This window comes from Orcinus orca, chromosome 8 (genome assembly GCF_937001465.1).
Source record: "Orcinus orca chromosome 8, mOrcOrc1.1, whole genome shotgun sequence".
Lineage (NCBI taxonomy): Eukaryota > Metazoa > Chordata > Mammalia > Artiodactyla > Delphinidae > Orcinus > Orcinus orca.
In genome coordinates this window covers 29,371,130-29,394,213 of record NC_064566.1, presented here as the reverse complement: position 1 = coordinate 29,394,213, position 23,084 = coordinate 29,371,130, and the positions used below count along the sequence as shown (strand labels likewise).

At 38.6% G+C, this 23,084-nt stretch overlaps 1 long non-coding RNA gene across 1 annotated transcript in view; it reads left to right on the top strand.

Moving 5' to 3' along the window:
- The first annotated feature begins 8,323 nt into the window (after window positions 1-8,323).
- Window positions 8,324-23,084, top strand: part of LOC125965284 (uncharacterized) — a 28,268-nt gene continuing 13,507 nt past the window's right edge. Inside the window, exon 1 of the long non-coding RNA XR_007478998.1 lies at window positions 8,324-8,379. This is a non-coding gene — a long non-coding RNA (uncharacterized LOC125965284). The remainder of the gene's footprint in view (window positions 8,380-23,084) is intronic.

The following is a 23,084-nucleotide window of genomic DNA, read 5'->3' as shown; positions in this document are numbered from 1 at the left end:
GCTTCTTTGCCCCCCCAAATCTGTCACATTACTTTTTTGTATTATTATTCTTTTCAAAGAACCAGCTCTTGGTTCAGTTAATAATGTATTTTACCCCTCTTTTTCTTTATTTCATCAATTTCTAATATTTTATTACTTCCTTTTTATCTCGTTGGGTTTACTCATTTGCATTTTTTTTCTTGAGTTGAATGCATGGATCATTTGTCTTTAATAAAGTCTAGTTCACTGAACAACCCAATTTCTGCAAGATACAAGCACAACGCAGTTTCATTATTTTTTTCAATTGCTTCTTTCAAACATTTTCTGCTGAGTCTCCCTTTCCCAGCCCTTAGGATGGTGTCAGGCAGCTCTCATCATTTCCTGGTCACTTTCAAGTATTAAAAAGTCCAGTCTTATTTAGTGTGGTTTAAAATTTAGTCTCACATCAATCTGGTGTTCACCCTCTTGATAGCCTTGATTTTGGTCAGGCTACAGTCTGAGTGGGAGGAAGGTCTGTTACCTTTTTACTTCTCCCTCATTATTATTTTAATTCTAGTTTCTCTAGTGTTGCAAAATGGAAGGAGAGATTAGAGAAAATGTTAGAAACCAAAATAAATGCTTTTTACTTATATGATGTTTTCTTAACCTTCTCTTGGCTGGTGGTTCCTTCTAGGGTACAAGGGTCTAAATGTAGGCTCTCTCATAGGGTACCTCTGTGTGTTTTTCAGAAGCTCTGAAGGACTCCTCCCACTGCTCTGATTCCTGGTCAGAGATACTTGCTCTGCTATGACATAGTCCAACCCTTCCCAGCTGTGCTCTCAGAACTACATCCTACAACTTCTTGCTGGAGGACTCTTTGCCTTGGCATCTAACCCTTTTGAGCAAGACAGTTAATGCCCATCTACTTTCCCTTGTGTTCACATGGCTTATGGGACACTCATACATTGTACAGCTTTGTCCATTGCGACCTTCTTTCAATATCCTGGACTGTCCCTTTTAACATCCTGGTTGTTTCCTTTCTGTCATATGTCTTTTTTATTGCTTAATGGATTTAGAGTTACACATTTTCCCCTAGGTACTGAGGTACTGCTTTAGCTACTTACAAATATTGGCATGTATCAATAGTATTGGGTTCGTTCAGGTTCTTCATAACATGGCACAGAAAAATCCGAACGAACTTTTTGGCCAGCCCAATATTTTATTGCCATTCTACTCAAATCCTTTTGAAATTTCTTTCATGATTTTCCCTTTACCAAAGAGTAAGTTTGTAGTATTTAACTACTATATAGATTTTTAAAGTTCATTTTTAATTAATTTTTAATTTCATTATACTTTGGTAATTTGTAGAATATAATCCGTGTGATTTTGGCTCTAGATGTCATAACACAAGTGATTGACTCCAATATGTACATCTCAGACACCACGGGCTGGCACAAGGGAAAATGACCTGGGTCAGGGAATTTTTGTATATGGTGCTGACTCTATTGCTTATAATGGGAGAGCATAATTAACTAGAAATCTATAATTCAAACTTTTTCCATGTGGAAGAATAGGGAATCCGAAGTGGACAAGAGAAGCAAGACTAGAGGATATGGAAAGAAAGCTTCCTCACAGAGTCCTCTCACCATATTAGTTTTCCCCCTTTTGGGGGTATATTTTGAGAATATTCAATGTTCAAGGCATTACAGTAGGTCTTTGGGGGATTCCAATTGAATCTGTAATTGGGGACTGTGGCAGAAACTGGCTAGATGCTCACCAAAGACATTTCCTCTTCTTTCTGTGCACACTGTAAACCTACCCTCCCAGCTCACTTGTACTAGGGTGAAGCCATGCAACCACTTCTCATGAATGAGACCAAGGCTGTCTAGAGTGAGTACAGATTCTCTGTGCTCTTTTTGTTTCCTTGCAACCAGACAGATTCAGAGTCTTAAGTGGAAGATCCCAAGACCTTAGCAGATGGCACAGCCACCAGATAGAAGGAGCAGCCTGGAATACTATGTGACTGAGAAAATCAGTCTATTTCCCCACCCCCTCCACCCTATCCTTACTGAATCACACTGGATTGTGATACAAGCCACAAATCAGTATTCATTTTGTTAAACCACTGAGATCATGGGATTGTTTAGCACAACAGCTAACATTTACTCGTCCTAATACAAGGAATTTATGGACTGGTAGAAAAAAATAATATGAATATAGAAAATTACAATACAAATTGGAAAGTGAGACGCACCATGTAAGAGATGAAGAACTTCTGTTCCTTTGGGAGAATCAAAATTTTTATTGGAGGAGATGACAGCTGAGCCAGGTAATAAAACTTTAGATAAGATGTAGATACTTGGAAATGAGAGAGGCAGAGAGTGGATAATTATTTCAGAGGTAAAAATAAAAGAATAGAGGGGGGAATTGGGAGGTATGAATAGATTACATATCATATGTTAGTTTGGGTGGCAAGAAAGTTATATAATGGGAGGAAGGTGAGAAGTAAGATTGGGGAGGTAGAATTCTGAATTCCAGTCAAAGAGCTAGAATTTTATTCTCTATGTTTTTTGTTTGTTTGTTTCATTTTTAGTACAGAGGAATAGGAAAAAGTAGTTTGAAATGATGTTTCAGATGACCCAGTCGATCTAAAAGATGACAAAAATGAACTTATCTATGAAACAGAAACAGACTCAGACACAGAGAACAGACTTGTGGTTGCCAGGGAGGAGGGGTTGGGGGAGGGATGGATTGGGAGTTTGGGATTAGTAGATGCAAACTATTATATATAGAACGGATAAACAACAAGGTCCAACTGTGTAGCACAGGGAATTATATTCAATATCCTGTGATAAAACATAATGGAAAAGAATATAAAAAAGAATGTGTGTATATGTATAACTGAATCACTTTGCTGTACAGTAGAAATTGACACAACATTGTAAATCAGCTATACTTCAATTAAAATTTTTAAAAATTAAAAAAAATGACCCATTTGAATGTTGAGCTCAGTAACACCCTATCCCATTGTTGCAATAAAATCCCTAATCATAGAAATGCCGAATAATAGAGTAAAAGACACAGAGAAAAGTTTGTATAAGATGGAGTTAGAGAAGAGATAGAAGCCAGATCATAGCGTTACATTCAGGAGGGTGGATTTTCTTCTAAGTTCCATGGGACGTCATCAGAGGGTTTCAGGCAGAAGAATGCTATGGTTTGATTTGTGTGTTTAAAAGACAGTGACTGACTGCTGTGTGGAGAATGGACAGCGGGTGGGTAGGAGTGGAAGCAGGGCACCAACTAGGAGGTGATGACTGAAATGGAGCAGGTCCTCTCAAAGCATTTGAAATCCTAGTTTCAGTATGTTCATTTGGGGAGAGTAATGCATTTGTAGGTCAAGGCAAGAAGTTAGAAGAGAAATACATTTTTGCAATTCCTCAAAGTAGAAGTACAAAAACAAATAGCCAACCAAATGAATAAATGAATTTATAAATAATCAAAACAGAGTAATAGCAGAAAAAAAAGCACTAAACAATCTTTCTTAGTAATAGAAGGTAGATCAAAAACATCTCAGAAATGCTGACTCTGATCACGCTGTCATCTAGCCCACCCTTCCATATCTCGTTTGCCCTGCTTTATTTTTCTTTAGAGCATATATCTCCACCTAAGATAATATAACCTTTTTTGGGTTGTTGTGGTTTTTTTTTTACTAGTTTATCGCTAATCTCTCAAGCTCCTTAAAACTAAGTGCCAAGAGGACAGGAAATTCATTTTTTCACCATTGTATCTCCCATACTTAGAACAGTGCTTGGGAGAGAGAAAGTAGTATTTGTTGAAACAATGAATAACTGACTATTCACAGTAATGTGTTTTCCAGGGCAAAATATACTGTCGTGTTGGAAATCTTGAAGACTCAGGAAAGCTAGAGTCACATTTAAGAGTTATTTTTATATTACATTACATTATATTTAAGAGTAACTATTTTAGAGTTATTCTTAAATAGAGGAGCCCAGCATGGAATAATGGGAAAAGCATGTCCTTTGGAATCACAGAGTGCATTCAAATCCTGGCTTCTTCTTATGGTTACCAGGGGGCAAGGGTGGGGGGAAGAGGTAGTTATGGAGTTTGGGATTGACATGTACACACTGCTATATTAAAAATGGATAACCAATGAGGACCTACTGTATAGCACAGGGAACTCTGCTCAATAATATGTCATGGCCCAGATGGGAAAAGAATTTGAAAAAGAATAGATACAGGTATATGTGTAACTGAGTCACTTTGCTGTACACCTGAAACTATCACAACATTGTTAATCAATTATACTCCAATATAAAATAAAAAGTTGTAAAAAAAATCCGGGCTTCTTCTGTTTCTAGCTCCTAATCCTGGGCATGTGACTCACTTTCCTGAACCTCATTCCTCACCTGTAAAAGGGTACAGTGACTCTTACCATGATCTAATGTATATAACGCATAATACTTGGGTAATACCTCCAATCTTCATTTTAAGAAATCATCTTTAATTTGGTGAAAGGAATGTTTATTTTTCTAGAATTCTTAATTTTTGTAGAATTCCTTTTTAGAATTCACATTTCATATCCTGAAAATTTGGCTGTGACTAACTTGTATATTTTTATACCCTCCATCCTCATCCTATTAAAATAAATAATTTCATCCTTCTTCCCTTTGCTTTTCTAGAATCTTGTTTCCTACCTACTCTACCACACTGAGCCACTGAAAACTTGTTTAACTGCACAGCGTTGCCTAGCAATGTCATGCTTCTCTCATGATATCACTCTGGGATACGGTAACTGGACTCCTGCTACTAATTCTTCCATCTTCATATCTCTATATATCCAGTCTTTTAATAACCATTAGAAGGGACATTCTGCTTTTATTAGCTAAAGGTCTTATAGAAGAGTCACCATTGTTATTCATTCTAATAGGATTAAGCTGAACTGTTTCTCTCTCTTTTCTCTAAATCACTCAGGTTCTGTGTTTAAAAGGTCAATTACATTTATTTCAAATTGGTCAGACAAACATTTCCTGTGCATCCTGAAAATAAAATGGCCCAACGAATGGTCTCTTGAGAACATTTTACTTGTTAGTTTTAAATATGTATCTGACAATGAAGTGTTTCCTCCCCAGCCTCAGGGCTCTGTTGAAAGTGATATTGAACATATGCTGGGGTCTGAAATGGAATCCATAGCCCAGGAAGCTGACACCAGGAGTGGTGTAGGTGAGGTGACCTGGCCCTGTTATTGTATCCTTCACCACCAAATGATCATTTTGGCCATGCTATGAGTTTGCAAGTATTAAACAGAAAAAGTAACAGCCTACTCACAGTGCTACATCATGGAACATTGGAGGTGGGCCAGATGTAATAAGTATAATTGGAAAGAGAAGTCATTTCAAATCACCAATCTGTAAATGACAAGGCGATCTCAAAGAACCAATCCATGGTCATCTTGTTTTTAGAAATCCTCAGTGCAAGAATATTCAGAGGTAATAAAATAATTTGGAGAGTTTCCTCGTGTGTGGAAATGGGATTTGATCTCTTACCAATGGCTTCCACAATGCCCTCAGAGGCCTAATCTGTCACCTCTAGAGTCAGGAGTCAGACCTAGGCCTGTCCACTGCATACGTTTAACTGCTACATTAGACTGCATGGGTTACAAACTCAAATGTCAGTTGGGTTAGTCAGGTAGATGGGTCACACTGGAGAGTGTGCCTGTTTAAAAGGTCAGCTACTACTTAGTTCTAGGAGTGTATTGCCTGCAGGAATGCAGGCACAGAGAAGCCAGATCATCTTCTTTAAGAGAATATGGTTATCTGAATTTTACAGTGAAATGTCTTGATTTTATAAATGTTGACAGTTCAGTAAAACAATTCAGTCAGACATGTCTTTGGGACAGATGCAGCAGAGGGTCAAGTAGTCTGTGACTTTTGTGTACAGTCTCTGCTATTTGTGGGCATAGGCTGAATGCAATAAAGATTACTCATGGGGTCCCATGGGCTCTTCAGGGAAAGCACAGCGATGTTCTGGGTGAGAGGCTACAGGTCAAAGGTCATTTAACAAAACACACTTTCAAGTGGAGAAAATACAAATACTCCTTTTATATAGTTACTCCTCCTCCACAAGAGGGAAAGAAGAAGTTCTCAGAGAAGAGAATAAGGAAAGAGGAAGGAAGAAGAAGTGGCAGGGGGAGGTGAGAGAAAGTAAGAAAGAAGATCAGGCAGCAGCAGCCTCTGGTTGGATTCCATTCTCCTGTTCCGTCAGGGAGGGTGACCCCCTGTCTATCGCTAAGCCAAGTTAAATTCTGCTCTGGCCTTGATCAGCCTGGAAGTCTAGCACTTCTTTCAATAAAACACTGTCACCTTGGGCTTCAATTTTTGGTAAAGTCATTCCCACTATGAAGGGAAAATATAACCCAATGTCAGTGCTATTCATTCTCTTTTCTCTGCCCCTGCCGGAATCTGGTCCTGGCTTGACTACTGCATCCCCCATTTCCCTTGAGAGAAGGAGATAAAGGGACCTTTGCTATAAGCAGGGAGTTCCAGGGAGATCTTGCATTAATTCGAAGAGATCCATCCCTACACTTAAATACTGTTGGAATACTTTCAATTTGATAACTGGAGTCAAAATCTGAGCCTCCTTAGTCAATGTGGTGAAGGAAGTACCCTGTAAAAATGTATCCTTGGGGCAGTGCTCTGAGTATCTCATTCCTCCATCCTCATGGCACCCACTCAGGCCCAGGAATACGTCTTAGGTTCAAATGATGGTTGATGAATGTCTGCAAAGTAAAAATGTATAATCCTTCCTAAGAGGTTTGTCATTTCACAGGTTTGAAGATGAGAGTAACTGGTTTCAGAACCCAAGAGAATGAAGCTACAATTCTTGGGACAGGACTTTGTTTAGTAGAGAGAGCAGCAGACAGCCCTGGAGATGATCTAGGCAGTGTGGAAAAGTCACGGTGGTAAAAATTTAAAGTCTGAGAACAAGAGTTTCCCATCAGTGAGCTCAGTCCCATACTCTGGATCAAGAATATCATTGTGTGACTTTTAAAGCTAGGTGATGTTGTAAGGGCAAGAAAGTGTGTCGTTGACAAGACTGGGAGCAGAGAAAATGGAGACGTGACTATGGTACCAGAATCTAGTTACTGGGTATAGGGCTCAAGGCTGATGGGAGGCTGAGCCTCTGAGCTCTTTAAGTTGCCTAGACCATTGTATAATGGAGGTGTGATAGGCAGAATAATGGCTCCTCAATATGTCCGTTCCCTAATCCCCCAAACCTGTAAATATGTTCCATGGCAAAGGCACTTCGAAGATGCGATTAAGTTAAGGATCTTGAGGTGGGGAGATTTTCCTGGATCATCCAGTTGGACCCAATGTAATTGCACGGGTCCTTATAAGAGCGAAACAAGAGTGTCAGAGTCAGAGGAAACTTGAATATGCTCTGTTGCTGGCCTTGAAAATGAAGGAAGGGTCCATTAGCCAAGGAATGTAGAAAGCCTATAGAAACTGAAAAAAGCAAAAAAAAAAAAAAAAGTATCCTCTGGAGCTTCCAAAAGGAATGCAGTCCTGCCACCAATTTGATTTTAGCCCTGTGTGACATATTTTGGACTTCTGACCTATAGAACTCTAAGAGAAAACATTTGTGTTGTTTTAAACCACTGTATTTGTAGTAGTTTCTTGCAGTAGCCATTGGAAACTAAGACAGTGGGCAAACATGTTTTGCTTTAAAAAACAAAAACCTCGCCAACTTAAAATCCAATTTTATATGAAAATGTGTATTTCTGATGTCTTAACAAACAAACTGGAAGCTCTTCCAAAGGCGGCTTGTATTTGTCCTGAAAAGAGTCCACTGGAGCTATATAATGCTGAGGCCTTTGGACGAGCACAGCCTCTCAAGTTCACCATAGTTCTCAGCACACCTGCCATCACAGTTATGTAACATCCCTCTCCACTTTTATACCCTATGTACAGCTTTGGCTCCTTGAGTTCCTTGCCTGGGCCATTGTAAATCACCCACTCTGCCACGCAGCAAAATTGGCTCCAGAGATTGGAGCTAGGCTGAATTTGCAGGTTGGTGTTAAGTAGGCCCAGCTGTCTATGGTGGAGAACTTAAGGGAGACCTAAGTGATCATCTGTAGAATGTCAGGCAATAGGAAGATTGCTTGGCTTCTTTTAAAAAAAATCAAGTTGGGTAGGCACCTGCGAATTCCCCCTCCTTTTCAGGTTGGTCTTGTCAGAAGCGCATCAAGCTCAGTGAGCTGACCTCATAAAGCCAGCTTGTCCTGTGGAAGAATCCCAGAAACCCAGTTTCCATGGAGCTCTGCCCACAGCTGTCCCCCGAGAGAGGCAGAGGACCCAGCCCTTGTTTCAGCAGCTCTGATGGCAGGTGCACGGAGACCTCATGGTAATGGGCACAGGGGCAGTGAGGTGGCTGACAGAGGTGGCTCTTGCTGTGAAATGAGGGGGCTTTCGTCACTTTCCCAGAGGGCCTCGTTTACTATAGATGAGTAACTTGGTACAGACCTATCAGCCCTATACGGTGTTGTTTTCCTATTACCCCGTGTGGAAATACGTGGGGAGCATTTGCTCTGCTCTGTCTAGCATAATGGTGTCATGGTGAGTTTCCCAGGATTTTATTGGCACTGATGCAAAATAGCTGTTTTTTTTTCCTCCAGTGCTATAATCGTCCATGTTCTGATCCTGCAATCATAGCACCATTTGGGTTAATTCAATAGCTTTGCCGCTTTGGTAAAGACAGCCCACACATAACGGTAATTTAAAAAATCATACAGTTTTAATAATTGAGTGACTAAGAACCAAAGTGTCTGATACAGGAAGCTCATAATATTTTGTAATGTGATTTTGAAAAGATAATAGAGGGTAGAGAAATGAATCTGACAAGGAAATGACAACACTTCCTTAAAGTACTGCTATTAAGTGAGCATGACAAGCCCAGCTGGTTACTTACAACGTACAGCAAAGAATGGGATCTTTCCTAGCTGCTGCCAGGGGCAACTGGCGCGTAGTAAGAGGAATGTTGCAGCCAGTTTTTCTTTCCTCTTTCCTGCTGCCTTTTCTCCTAAGGATCATTTTACTACTCTCTCACCCCTCCCTGTTCCTGACAGAACTGGTGGAGCTAGGGAACACCAGAACCTGCTGCATTTTAAGCTTTCTCTAATTTTTCCTGCTTGGAGCCGTGGTTTTCAAATTGTTTTGTTTTGTTTTTCCCCAAAGCACTTGAATACTAGAATCCATTCTTCAGGAGAACTTTTTCTTGCAAGTTCAATGTATAATATACGTAAAAGGAGCACACTCAGATTGAAGAGTCAGAGAGGCAGAATGGATCCTGGTAATTCGGGCTTTCCCTTCTCTCCACCGTTCACAGGGACACAGGGAAAAATATTTGAAAGCCATTGGCTTGGAGCTTGCTGAGAACCCATGAAAATGCTTTGAAATATTTCCAAAGTTTGTTTCAAGTTAAGGTTATAGAATTTCTAATTCAACTGTGCTTCTAAAGTTTCTGTGAATTGAACACACTCCGTGGGTAAGGCTCAGAGGGCCTCATTTAGATTAAAAAGGCATTTCTTTTATTTTGTTGGTAAATGCTTTGTTTGTGTGGTAAGTTTGAGGAAGTCTTAGAATTTGAAAACTTCTCCTCAGTGGTCTGTAGGATCATAATTTGTCTAAAATAATTCCCTTCAGACAAAAGAAATGCTTGTGAGAATTCCAGTTTCCTAGGCACTTGGTTTTCTCTTTAATATTGCTTTCTTATCCCTAGAGTATTATATGAAATGGTTTCTACTTTTGCTTGATCACTCAGAGATTCTGGAAGGTTGATGTTTGGCTATTCTTCCTCAAAGCAGCATACCCTTCGGGGCTTTTTATGTCAAGTAACCAAAAAGGGTAAACATGGCACCCAGGTCACGTAGCCTCAAGTCTCAGCTCTGCTGCTTTCAGATGAGGCCATGAAAGCTCCCAGAGGCCAACTGATTTTCTAGTGACATATGTTATTCTTTTTTGGTTTCTAATGTGTCAATTAAAATATAACTGAACTCCTGCAGGAGATTTGCAAAGCTCTAGGTGAGACAGTCTCCACTTTGATCAAGGAGTGATGAAGGCACAGAGATAAATTGAAGTTCATCCCAGGTCATTGGTCACCAAGTAGGCAGTGCAGATTTATCTGACGTCAAAACCAAACTTCAGTTTGCCTAGTATTTTGCTATATTCATAGACTACTTTGGCGTTGTGTAGATAGCTTAGATGGAGTCTCCTTGGAGGGGAGAGCTCACTGTAAAATTAAAGAAAACAGCCAATGTGTTATTCTTGATGCCAGGATCAAATTCAGAAAGTAACCTTAAGGCAATCTCAACCCTTCAGGGGCTCACTTGTTTTCCAAGGAAAAATCATTTCAGCTGTGTAGGTTACTTTAGCGAAAGAATGGTGTTAATGGAAGAATTGCCTTTCTTACTTCAATGTTGTGGACAGTAAGTGGCCAATTTACTCAGATCTGAGGGCTGTGAGCTTAGACAGGTGGTTTTGGATGCCCAGCCCAGCTCAAAGTCATGAAAGTAAATCAGAGCAGATGGTGGTGTTTGGTGTCACTGTCTAAATTGTAGTTACAATTGCCAGACATTTAGGCACACAGTAGGGAGGAGAAAGTTCCTATTCTGCTGCAAGCCTAAGCAGTCTTTTTTATTCCCCTCTCATTCAGTGACTCTCTCTCTTAAACTGACTGTGTCAGATCAGCCTACAGATACTCCCAAATCATTGTCCTTTTTTGAACCTCTTAAATAATGCTCCATATGGACTTAAAATTCCACTCTCTGTAAGTACTTACTTGGTTACTTTTTATGGAGATTGGAGTCAAGTTTAGAATATTCCTCTATTTAGAATATTATTTCCCATTTCCACTCATCTAAACCTGTAACAGAATTCCCAAGGACTATCTCTCTCCATAAGAGTATTCTACCTCTGTACTCCATTGACAGCAGACTTGACTTATAAATTGCTTTGTCTGATGAAATGTGAATGAAAGTTATCTAAGTCATTTCTTTTAAAAAAATTTTTATACAATTTTAAAGGTTACTTTCCATTTACAGTTATTATAAAATACTGGCTATTTATTCCCTGTCTTATGCAATACATCCTTGAGCCTATCTTACACTCAATAGGTTGTACCTCCTATACCTTCCATGCCTATATGACCTCTCCCCACCACCCTGCCCCACTGGTAACCACTAACTTGTTCTCTATATCTGTGAATCTGCTTCTTTTTTATTATACTCACCAGTTTGTTGTATTTCTTAGATTAAGTCGCTTCTGAGTAGAAGCATTCAGAGCCATTGCATGGTCCCATCAATTACTCTTTTTTTCCTCTGCTATCAATCAGGTATGTTCCAAATAGGGCATGTTCTGTTAAACTAGTTGCAGAATAAAAAAGATGCGCAGTTGAACCACAACAGACATGAAATACAAGAAGAAAAAGAAATTGTTGAGATCTTGGGATTTGTTGTTACCACAGCATATCCTAGCATAATCTAGCTAATGCACTTGTTCTTCTTTCAAAGCTTAATTCAATGTCATCTCTTCCATGAAATCTCTTACCCTCGTAATATGATAGTCCTGGATTTGAATCCTAATTTTACTACTTTATAAGTAACATGACATTGGAAAAGTTATTTAATCTTCCTAAGGTTCAGTTACTTTACCTGAAAATAAGGAAAATGCTAATACTACAAGGATTGTCACAAGGCTTAAAATAATTCATGCAAAGTTCTTACCAATCAGTAATTGTTAACTATTATTATTTATCTTTTAGCTTTCCATTTATTCTTAGTAGCTGGCATGCTGCCTTGTATTTAGGAAATGTTCAATAATTTCTTGAATAAATATATGAATAACACATACCTATTAATATCCATATTATTTTACTTTTTTCTTAAGAATCAAGAGTAGATAAACTATTCGGCCTATGCTGGAATATTTCTTGGGCCAGACAGCTTTAGAAGAGAAGAGCATAGTTTTCATTTACAAGTCACCTTGAGTTCTTGAGAAGCCAGAGCAGAAAACAGAAAAGGATTTCCTAGTCTCCCATTTGACAGAAAATACTTGAGATTCTCTTCGGGGTTGAATGAGGCATATTCTTTTGCTCATATACTTTTGCTTGAGTGTCTTCTGCCACTCTTTACCAGAACGTTCTATATGAATGAGCTAAATAATTGTTATAGATTATATTCTTACAATTATCAAAGAGAAAGAATGATTGTAAAATAATAAAATGTAAGGATGGATTTTATTGCTCCCTAAATTCTTGTATAGAATGTTCTCATTTCATATAAGGAGCACTCATGCTGCTTTTATACTTACCCTTTAGGGTAATTTCCTTTTGCTATTCAGAATTAATTCTTGTTTTTAATGGCTCCCCAGAGTCTTCCTTTTCTAACAGTTGCTCACCCATCTGTGCATTCATATGCCTTTCTGTAGTTGAGGTTTCCAAGCACAGAAAAAAATTTGTCCCCAAATATTTAACTGTACAACAGATAAAATAAATAAACTTCTTAGTGATTATATCCTGTGGACAACACAAGTCAGGAGATAAAAGAAAACAGGAAAGAGGTTAATAATTAAAAGTCTAATCACCTAAGTCTAGATCAGTTTTGTTTCCCCCCAGTTATATACTAAGTTCTTTGGATACTTCCTTTGTATGCCTCAGAGAACTGAGCTAGAAAGATAAAAATCATTTCGTCAATTATTTGTTGATTTACTGATTAAGATTTTGCTCAAATGATGAGTCTTACTCCTCAACACTACTACTAAGTCATATGTGCAAAGCCAAGTGCTAACTTTTATAGCATAGAATATCAGTGTGGTAGAAATTAAGTGGTCTGAATAGCTACTATGGAGACAGGTACCAGGCAAAGTCTATGTCTTAAGGAATTTGGCAGTGACAAGGAGCCAAGACCAGTTGCCCTACAACTTGGTAAGGGCATCGTAGACTTAGATATAAGCTACAGAAGGGGCACAGAAGAGGGGGGGATTGCCTTGAACAGATCAGAGAAGTCTCTGCATAGGAGTTTTGTTTAAGCCTGACTGGAAGAACTAGTCGTTATATGGCAAAAGGATAATGTGAAAGGATAAGAGCTCTGATATCAGAATATGGGGGATAAAACAGTAACATGTGTTTGGAAAACTACATAACTTAAAGCTTTTGTTTTGAGAGGGTTTGGTTGGAAGAGAACTGGAAAAGATCTCGTTACATGGACGGAAAGGTATTTTGTAACTTTTGAGGTACAATTTCAAGGTGGCAGATAAGAATAGATGAAGAGAGCTGGCGTTCTAGGTCAGGAAGAATGGAGGGAAGGGATCAGAGTGTAGGCCGAAGATAAAGAATAAGCATGAGGCTGGGGTGACTGGATCTGGGGTTTGACTGAGTCTCCTGAGACCAACCAAAAGCTCACTTGTCCTAATCTGGCCCCAATGGTAAATGCAGGTGGATCTAAAAGCTGCTTGAAGACAGGTCCAAAAATGTATCTTATTCATTTCCATGGACTACGACATGCTTGTGCTCATACTCAATGACTGCTCAAAAAGGGGAAACTTTGATCAATCTTTTAATTTTTCTGCTTTATTCATTCAATCCTGCCTATCAAACACCCTTATCAAATTTACTCCCTCTTGCTTTGATTCACACTGATGATAGCTAACAATCACAGAATGTCAGTTATGGGCCCAGCTCTATTCTAAGTGCTGTGTACGTGTTACTTCATGACACATACACAATGAAGAAGGTAGTGTTGCCTCTGCGTTACCTCAAAATGACCCTATAAGGAAGCTGGTGTTGCATTTGGGTTTCCTCATTAAAGACTCTATGAGTGAGGTAATAGAAATAAAAATGTCTGAGGCACATCAAGCCAATTTCCCAGTTGGAGAAAGTGGGATTTGAACCCAAGCACGCTGAATCCAAAGTCTTAGCATTTAGCCACCACATTCTACTGGTTCTCAAAGACAGCAAACATGTATTTGTGTACAGTCTGCTTTATGATAGCCCTCCTAAATCTATGGTTCTTGGCAATGTGTTGCACCGTTTCTGAAAAGAAATGAAAACAGCAGAGTGAGTGGAAGGAACACCTGTTTGGGATCAGTCTGGACTCCACATTGTGCTAGCTGTATAGCCTTTGGTAAGATACTCGACTTCTTTGCAACTTCCCCATAGTTCTTCATTTGTAGAATGGGAACGGAAACTTACACACCGCAGGGTTGCTGTGAAGATTATGACTAAGCCAGGTAAATTTTTCTGGCATATAGTGAGTTCTCCATAAACCTTAGCCATTAGAATTAATTGTTTTCATAAATGCAGTGACCACCTGCTTCTCTTGCATCTCTAGTCTTGGATACTTTTGAGAACAGATTAGATACTAAATGAAGCCTGGCTGACTAGTTGACTGGTATTTTTTGCCTTGCTTGGGGGAAGACATCTCAGAAAAATATGTTACTATTAGTCATTTTTCTCTAATTTGTACACAGTCTCTTTAATAATGATTTGCATTTGCATGGCCCTATTAACCAGAGTCAGTTTTACTAATATTAATGATGTTTGCAAATACCTGTGTTATGGCAGGATTATGTTTTCCATTAAAATTTGTCAGATTAAAAAACTGAATGAGCTAACAGAAAAACCAAGACTAGAATATTCATATTCCACAGTGACTGGATGCTTTTTTACATGGTCCACTGTTTGAAAATCCCAACACTTTTTCCTTCTTATGACTGTTCCCAACTGAAGTCCATTGCTGACGTCAAAGGCACTGATGACGTGAATTATTTGTGTATTTGTCATGCTTCTGCTTTAGTCTCAGAGTAGGTTGATGATTTGCACTAGCTTTTTATGTGTCTGTTGAAAATCCTCTAGATCTGGTAGGTAACAGAAGACATGTATTTAGGTCTCAAATAGTATAATTTTAAATAAACTCTTTGGCAAGTAGCACGTCACACTATTGACATGAACCGATGGCCTACTATATTATGACACACAAAAAAAACCTCACTGATATTTGTTAACATAATAGCTAGCTCTCTGGCTTGCCAGTATTTCATTTTACAACCTAAACACACATAATTTTTGTTCCAAAGAGTAAAGGAATCTATTTATATAATGTGAGCTTTTTTTTTTAACTCAAGCAACAGATAATGAGACACTCACTAATCCCATGTGGCAAATCTTACTCAAAGAGTACTTTTTCTCCTCTTGCAGACAATCTGTTATTTGTTATTGTATTTGTTATTTAGTATTCTTTGAAAAAATTAGGTAGAGACCTCCTAGCCTTTTAGTCTGCAAGACAGAAAAATACTGCCTTACTTGTTACTCCTGGAGATCACCATATGTAGAACAGATTATTCAAAGCTGTTTCCCTAACTCTTTTCATGACTTTTTTCGTCTCATTGTCTCACAACATAGGTGGTCTCCCTGAGGCTTTCTCACCAGCTAGATATATAATTTTTGCTAGTTTCTTTACTCCTTTCAGCTTCAATTATTTTTTTTATCTGTATTATGGGAAAGAGGTTAGAGGTAATATTTTTAAAGTTTTTCTTTTACAGCTCTAAATTGTATACATCTTTTCACAGTATACTAGATTGTTAACAATTCAATTTTACTCAGTAAATGTTTTTGAGCTGAAGTCAATTAGGAAATGTATTGAATTTCTGTGGGCAAAGCAATGGTCTAGGTCGTTCTGTTAGTTTTCTATTGCTGCTGTAACAAGCTATCACAAATTTAGGGGCTTAAACAACACAAATTTATTATCTTACAGTTCTTCAGGTTAGAAATCCTTTATGGGATAAAATCAAGGCGTTGCGAGGGCTGTGCTCCCTCTGGAGGCTCTAGGGAAGAATCCATTTCCTTGCATTTTGCGACTTCTAGAGGCTGCCCCATTCCTTAGCTCACGCTCCCCTCTCTCCATCTTCAAAGCGAGCAGCGTTGCATGTCTGTCCATGACTGTCTCTCTTCTGTAATCACATCTTCCTTTGACTGATTCTTCTTCTCTGCTTCCCTCTTCCACTTTTATTACCATCTAGATAATCCAGGATAATCTTATTTTAAGGTCAGCTGGTAAGCAACTTTAATTCCATCTGCAACCTTAATTCTCCTTTGCCATGCAATCTAACATATTCACGGCTTCCAGGGATTAGGACGTGAATATCTTGGGGAGGGGAGGGGGACGTTATTCTGTCTACTACAATTATATATGCATTTATAATAATTTTTTTAAAACACCATTACATGACATGCACCCTGTCAGGAACTGGGACTATACCAAAGAACAAAAATGGAATGTTCTCTACCATCTTGGAATTTTTACTGGGAGGTGACACGACATTAATTAGTTTATCATAGCTTCAAGTATTAAATTGCTTGAATAAGGAAAGAGTGATTCTATGAAAACTTTTTTTTTAACATCTTTATTGGAGTATAATTGCTTTACAATGGTCTGTTAGTTTCTGCTTTATAACAAGGTGAATCAGTTATACATATACATATGTTCCCATATCTCTTCCCTCTTGCATCTGCCTCCCTCCCACCCTCCCTATCCCACCCCTCTAGGTGGTCACAAAGCACCGAGCTGATCTCCCTGTGCTGTGCGGCTGCTTCCCATTAGCTATCTATTTTACATTTGGTAGTGTATATATGTCCATGCCATTCTCTCACTTTGCTATGAAAACTTATAAAAATGTTCATTGACCTAGTAAAAGAGGCCACAAAAGGCTTCTTTTGAGAAGTAGGGACCATTGAGTTGAGATCTAAAGGAACATCTGGAATTTACCAAGCACAGAAAGGAGGAAAGAGAGCTCCAGGCAGAAGCAACAGCATCTGCAAAGGCCCTGGAGCAGGAATGAGCATAGCCAATAAGGGAGACTGAGATGAGACCACTGTGGCTGAAGATCCAGCAGGAGGGTGCTGTGGTGCCTTATGAGATGGAGCTAGGGAGTGGGGAGGAGCCACATCGTTCTCTGCCATCTGTGTTGGTCATGCCCAGAAAACTTTGTGCTGATGACAACAGAAAGCCATTCAATAATTTAAGTAGCGCAGTGACTTAACCAGATCAGATTTTCAGAAGTTGATTTTGAGAGTAAAAGATTCAGCCCCTGCCTTCAAGAAACTTTCAGTCTTTTTAATAGAAGTTTTGAAAATACACATGAAAAGTGAAACAACATGAGAATTGAATAGCCAGACAAGGCAAACAACAAATATGTTGTTAGGTGGTACAGATAAGCGCTCTGAGTTTAGAGGATGGAAATCAGATAGAATGATCTAAGAAGTCTTTCCAGAGGAAGTTAGACTTGGGATAACCGCGGATACACTACAAAACTGATATATACTTTATTAAGGATGCTGTATTCACTTTTTAATGCTGTGTAATAAATTACCACACACTTAGCAGCTTAAACACTTATTGTCTCACAGTTCTGTAGGTCAGAAGTCCAGGATAACTTGGGTGGATTCTCTGCTCAGGGCCTTGAAAGCTGAAATCAAAGTGTGAGCAGAGCTGCCTTCTTTTCTGGAGGCTCAGGCGGAACAATCTTCTGCAGTGTTCATTTAGGTTGTTGGCAGAATATTGTTTCTTTGGTTGTCAGTCTGAGGTCCCCATTGCCTCGTCAAGTAGCCCTCTCCAACTTCAGGCCAATAAGAGCAAATTCTTCTCATACTTTGAATCTCTCTGGTTTCCCCCTCTGCTTTTCTCTTCTGCTTTTAGGTGATCATGTGATTACATTGGGCCCACTCCATAATCCAGGATAATCTCCTTATTTTAAGGTCAACCAATTAACCTTAATCACATCAGCTAAGTCCCTTTTGCTGGGGAAGGTAACATATTCAAAGTACTAGGATTAGGGCATGTAATATTCTCAGAGGCCATAATTCTCCTTGCTGTAGACACTAGAACTAGGCGGAATGTGAAATTTCAAAGGATATACCTTAAAATTTTTTACATTATGGCTGAGGAGAAGTTTAAGTACAATAATCACCATGTTGTTGTTGTTGTTGTTGTGTGTGTGTGTGTGTGTGTGTGTGTGTGTGTGTGTATTTGGTATCATTGTCATACATGCCTGTAAGGCCCAGGTTAAAAATACTTGTTTTAAACAAAACTTCAAGGGTTAACTGCAGAGCACATGACCAACATAAACGCTTTCAAATTCTATTTTTTGAAACAGTCTGAACTGGTCAAACAAAATATATTTGTGGATACACCTGGCCCAATGGCTGCCAGATGTAAACCTTGGAATAGATTCTCTGTAAACTGGTGAACAAAATAATGTAGAAAAATGACACAAAATTTGAGGCATTCAGACCTAGAACTATTTCTTTTGTCATCAGCAGCATTTGAGAAAATTGCTGTCTTCTTCTTGAAACATGTTCTCCAGGACGCCACTCTCTTTGGTTTTCTTCCTACTTCAGGCTCTTATGAAATCAGACCACTTCCCGGTTTCCTGTGCCCCTTGGGGATGACTTGAACCACCGTATATCCAGTTCTGTCTTCTAGAATCTCCATCTCATCCTTAACATCTCTCTTGCTTTCTTCATCTTCCCCATACTTTGATCCTACCGATGTCACCACCTACATATCTACCAGAGCCATTCACCTCTCTCTGTCTTTCCCCTTTATGTCTCCTACACATTCCTTAGTACAGACCCTCAGCTCTTGCCCGGGTTACTATAACAGCCTTTAAAGAATTCACATCTGTACCTTGACCTTTCTATTTCCACATGGCAGTGAAAGTAATGCTCTTGCAGTGGAAATCGGATCAGATTCTCTTCTTCTAAACTCCCCAAACTTGAAACCTTTCTGTTTTCTCTTTGTTCATAGATTTATACCCAAATTCTTACCTCATCTCACCTTACCTATCTCTCATCACACATTCTTCTCTCCATCTCTCTTTGTTTTCCAACTTACTGGCATTCTTTGAATTCTTCAAACATGACATGCTCCCTACTGCTTCAGAACTGTTGTCCCTTTTGATCACAATGTTTTTCCTTCTACCCATCCCACTTTTATTTAATGATCTTCCTGAATCAGCCTTTCTTTACTTCACAGTCTGTGTTGGGTTCTTTCCTTTTTTTATGTGTTTTCCGAGAACCTTGTTATCATCCCTTTACAGCTCTGTTGTCCGTTTGTAATTTTACTTTATTACTATGATCATTTGATTAATCTCTCCGTGCACTCTCTGCTCCTTGAAAGTAGGAAGGAGCTCCTATCTGTCGTTACTGGCCGTTCTATACCAAGTATTTAGTGCATCTTCTACACAGTAGGTGTTCCATTAATGTTTATAGAATGAAGAATTAAGTAAGAGTTTACACAATGCCTGTCACATTGTAGGCCCTTAATCACAGTAGTTAGTACAATTTCATCTTTTAGCTGCTTCAGTTGTAAAATCATCTCAGTATTATCCCCTGAAGGATGTGCAACAGGCTCTACCACTTTGCAAGAGCAGACAGCAAATGTCCCCCAGATAGCTGAAAAACTGTCCAGTTGTTTGGAGTTCTTTAAGTCAATATTTAAGTCTGCCTTTAAAATGAAAGAATGAATATCAAATAAAATGATCTCTATTTTTGTATATTAAATTAAAAATCACGTGTCTGGTAATTAGCTGAAAGAATCAGTCCTTTTCTTAAGACCTCTCCCAGTTTATAAAAATAAAACTGTTGTCAGCATAGAGGAGGATGCCTGGTTCCCTTTGGTAAGTGGGCAAGCAGCCCATTCTTCTAACATGATTCTTTCATGAATCATGTTCATGAAACATAAATAAAAAAAGAAGGGGGTTATGACCCAACTCTCTCGTCCAATAAGTATAATTGGAATTTCATCTGTTAAAAGATCACATCTACCTACTCTGATTTTATACTCAGAGTAGGTCTGAGTCCACTCTGTGTTTCCAAATTTATTTCTCGTTACCTCTTTTTTAATACTGTGTTCCACTCAAACAGAGCTACTTGCTGGGTTCTTTTTCAATCTATATCCCCAAACATTCCCCTTCTCTGCTTTTACTATAGCCTTCTTTGCTGCCTAGAATATCTTCTATCTCTGTCAGTATGATCTTACCAGTACATCACATCTCACTCAAAGGCAATCTCTTTGCTGATCTCCTACCTGGAAAGGAGGCTCTACCTCCTAGTCTTCCTGCAATTCCTTTCTTAAAAATTTCTTCAATGGCGTTTGTCATTTTATCTTTTGTAACCTTGTAATGTATGCATTTCTTATCTCTTCTGCTAGGTTTTAAGGTCCCTGTGGGAAGAGTTCATGTCTGATTTAATCATTTGGCATCCTACTTGCACAATGATGGCCTTAAATAAATATTTACTAAATGAATAAATTAATAAGTAAATATTTAAATGGAGAGAGGGATATATAGATTTCAATAAAACACTTAAGAAGAACCTAGAAATCATATTGATGGCATATGTCCATGCTCCTAGGTTATGCCTCTCTAAAATGAAAAACTGAAAGAAAGATCAATAAATCCTCAGAGAAGGCTTGTATTACTCCTAATCATTTTCTTGAGATGTGAGCTTTAGTTTTACTTGCTCGTGATATAACCTATTAGAAAGAAAACACAGTCCTCCAAATCATTTAGTAGAAACAAGTAGGATAACATATATAATATTGAAGAGCTCGTCAGAACTGGATACAGCAAGCCCATTTATAGACTTCATCTTTGAAGTTAACCAGTCTGTGTAAATAATGGACACTAGCACTGAAAATGGTATCTGGATCAAGGATGGCAAATAGCAGGTATACGCAATTTACTCTTCAGTGGACAGCATAGACATCACTAATCAAACATGGCATTCTTTCCCTCAGGTGTGATCTTAGAACTTTTCCCAGCCCAGGACTCCAGACAGCCACTACCAATTGATCTGAGTTGACACTTGAAAGTCCAATTGCTATACCTCGCATCTAAATGATCCTAAATAATGGAGGGATTTTCCTAAGGTGTTTTGTTTTTCTTTGTTTCTTTGTTTTAGTTTTAAGTGACTGATTACATATTTTAAGTCACGTGAAACTTCTGGAACCCAGGTGAAGGATATGTATAGATCATTATAGAGTTGTATGGATGGGTAAAACAGTTTCTCCAGTGGTCACAGGATACTTGCTCTTCTATGATACCTTCTGCAAAATCTACATTGTATGCAACAGTTCTCCCTAAACTGTGTTCATTATTGGATCTGATAGATATCAAAGCCTCCCAGGCATTTGCATTTAGTACCTTATTTTCCCTGAAAATAATAAGTTGCTTGGGAAAGGTTTAAATTTCATAAGTGTGTGTGACTTCATCTGAGTTATATTGAGCTGTTGTGTCATAAACTTTTCCAGGAAACCAAAAATAGCCTAGAATTTATTTTTGAACCAGGAAGTTTAGGTGACCTGGACCAAGAACAGCACAGGGAGCTTCCACCAATGGCAGTTACTTATTGGTATGTGCATCTAGGCCAGTGGTCCTCAACCAGGGACAACTTTGTCCCCAACTCCCTCCCTGGGGACATTTGTCAATGTCTGGAGATGTTTTTGGTTGTCAGTACTGAGAAGGAGGTGCCAATGGCACTAGTGGTAGAGGTCAGGGATAAATATCCTACAGTGCACAGCAATCATCTGGCCCAAAATGTCAATAGTGCCAATTTTGAGTAACCCTGACTTAGAGGGAGTCTCTCTAGAATGGTAGCTCATTAAGGTCAGGAATCTGCTTTTCTTAGACTTCCTATTACAAGGCCTGGGACATGGTAGGTGCTTATTATAAATGACTGAATGGAAGAATGAGTGAACAGTGTACTCTACGTTTCAGGAACTCATGATGTTACTTAGGAAAATGGAGTAATTCTTGCTTTTTCTTCGGTTTTATTTCAATAGCCTCTCTGTTTGACCAATGAGCACGGCCATACTTCACGACGGTAATGATGAAGATCCCAGTGTATTTAAGACGTAAATAGACACTCTTGCCTTGGCCCAAAATCTCAATCTGTAATGAGGAACTAGCAATGAAGAACTGATGCTTGAAGTATTGATGACACTCTATCATTAGAAATGTAAGACTTTCTCTTTAGACCATGAATGGGCTCTTTCAATTTCAGAGAGTGAGGACAAACTAATTTTAAAATGTTCTATTATTGCCCAGTTATCTTTAGCAATCATAATGATTATTATAATAACATGAAAAGGGTTAATCTTTCCAGCCCACGTGGTGAACGGTTACATCTTTGACAAAATTATTTCCAAACATTAATTGCCAAAATTTGTCAAGCCAGCTAAAAGTTCAAGATGCTGTCATAAGGCCTCCAGGAATTAGAAAATATATTATGAATCTCTAATTTCCCAGGACTTTCTGCTCTCTTGGGGGTGACTTTTGGCTTGGAGCTCAGCTAAGAGGAGTTGGGTATGGATCTGTAAGTGTTTCTTCGAGAGCCATCACTTTGGTTTGGTCCTGGGACCTTTGGCATCTACTAGATCCCCCAAAAAAGCATGCAATAGAGAATTAACATTCGTCAGGCAAGAACACAATGCCAGTTTGGGGTTTTTTTGATATATATTTTTCTCAGTTAACCCTTACAGTCACTCCGTAAGTATCATGATTTGGTTATTTTATAGATGTGGAGGTTGATGCTCAGAGAGGCTAATAAACTTCAGCAGGATCATTAAAATAAAAGTGGTGGAGTTTACATAGAACCTAGGTCTGTCTTATTCCAAAGCCTCAATTCTTTTTGGCTTCTCCATCTAATATTTGTTTACTGGGGCTCTGGCTAACTATAGGTGTGTTCCCTTACCCAGGTACTTCCTTTTCCCTATTGAAAAGAACACACATAAAATATGTAGAAAGTATGGTAAGCAGTAAAATAGATTGAAGATACATTTCAGTTTTGTTTTTTAAACAGTGAAGCAGCAAGAACATTTCTTTCCTGAGCTAATATACTTAAAATTAGTTTTAAAATGCTCCTATATAAATCTACTATAATAAATCCAGTTTCTTTTCAAGAGGAACATTTGCAAAGGGCTTCCAGAATGTTCTATAAACTGCCTCTCCTTATCTGTTTACACACACACACAAAAGCACACATATGCATGATCCTCA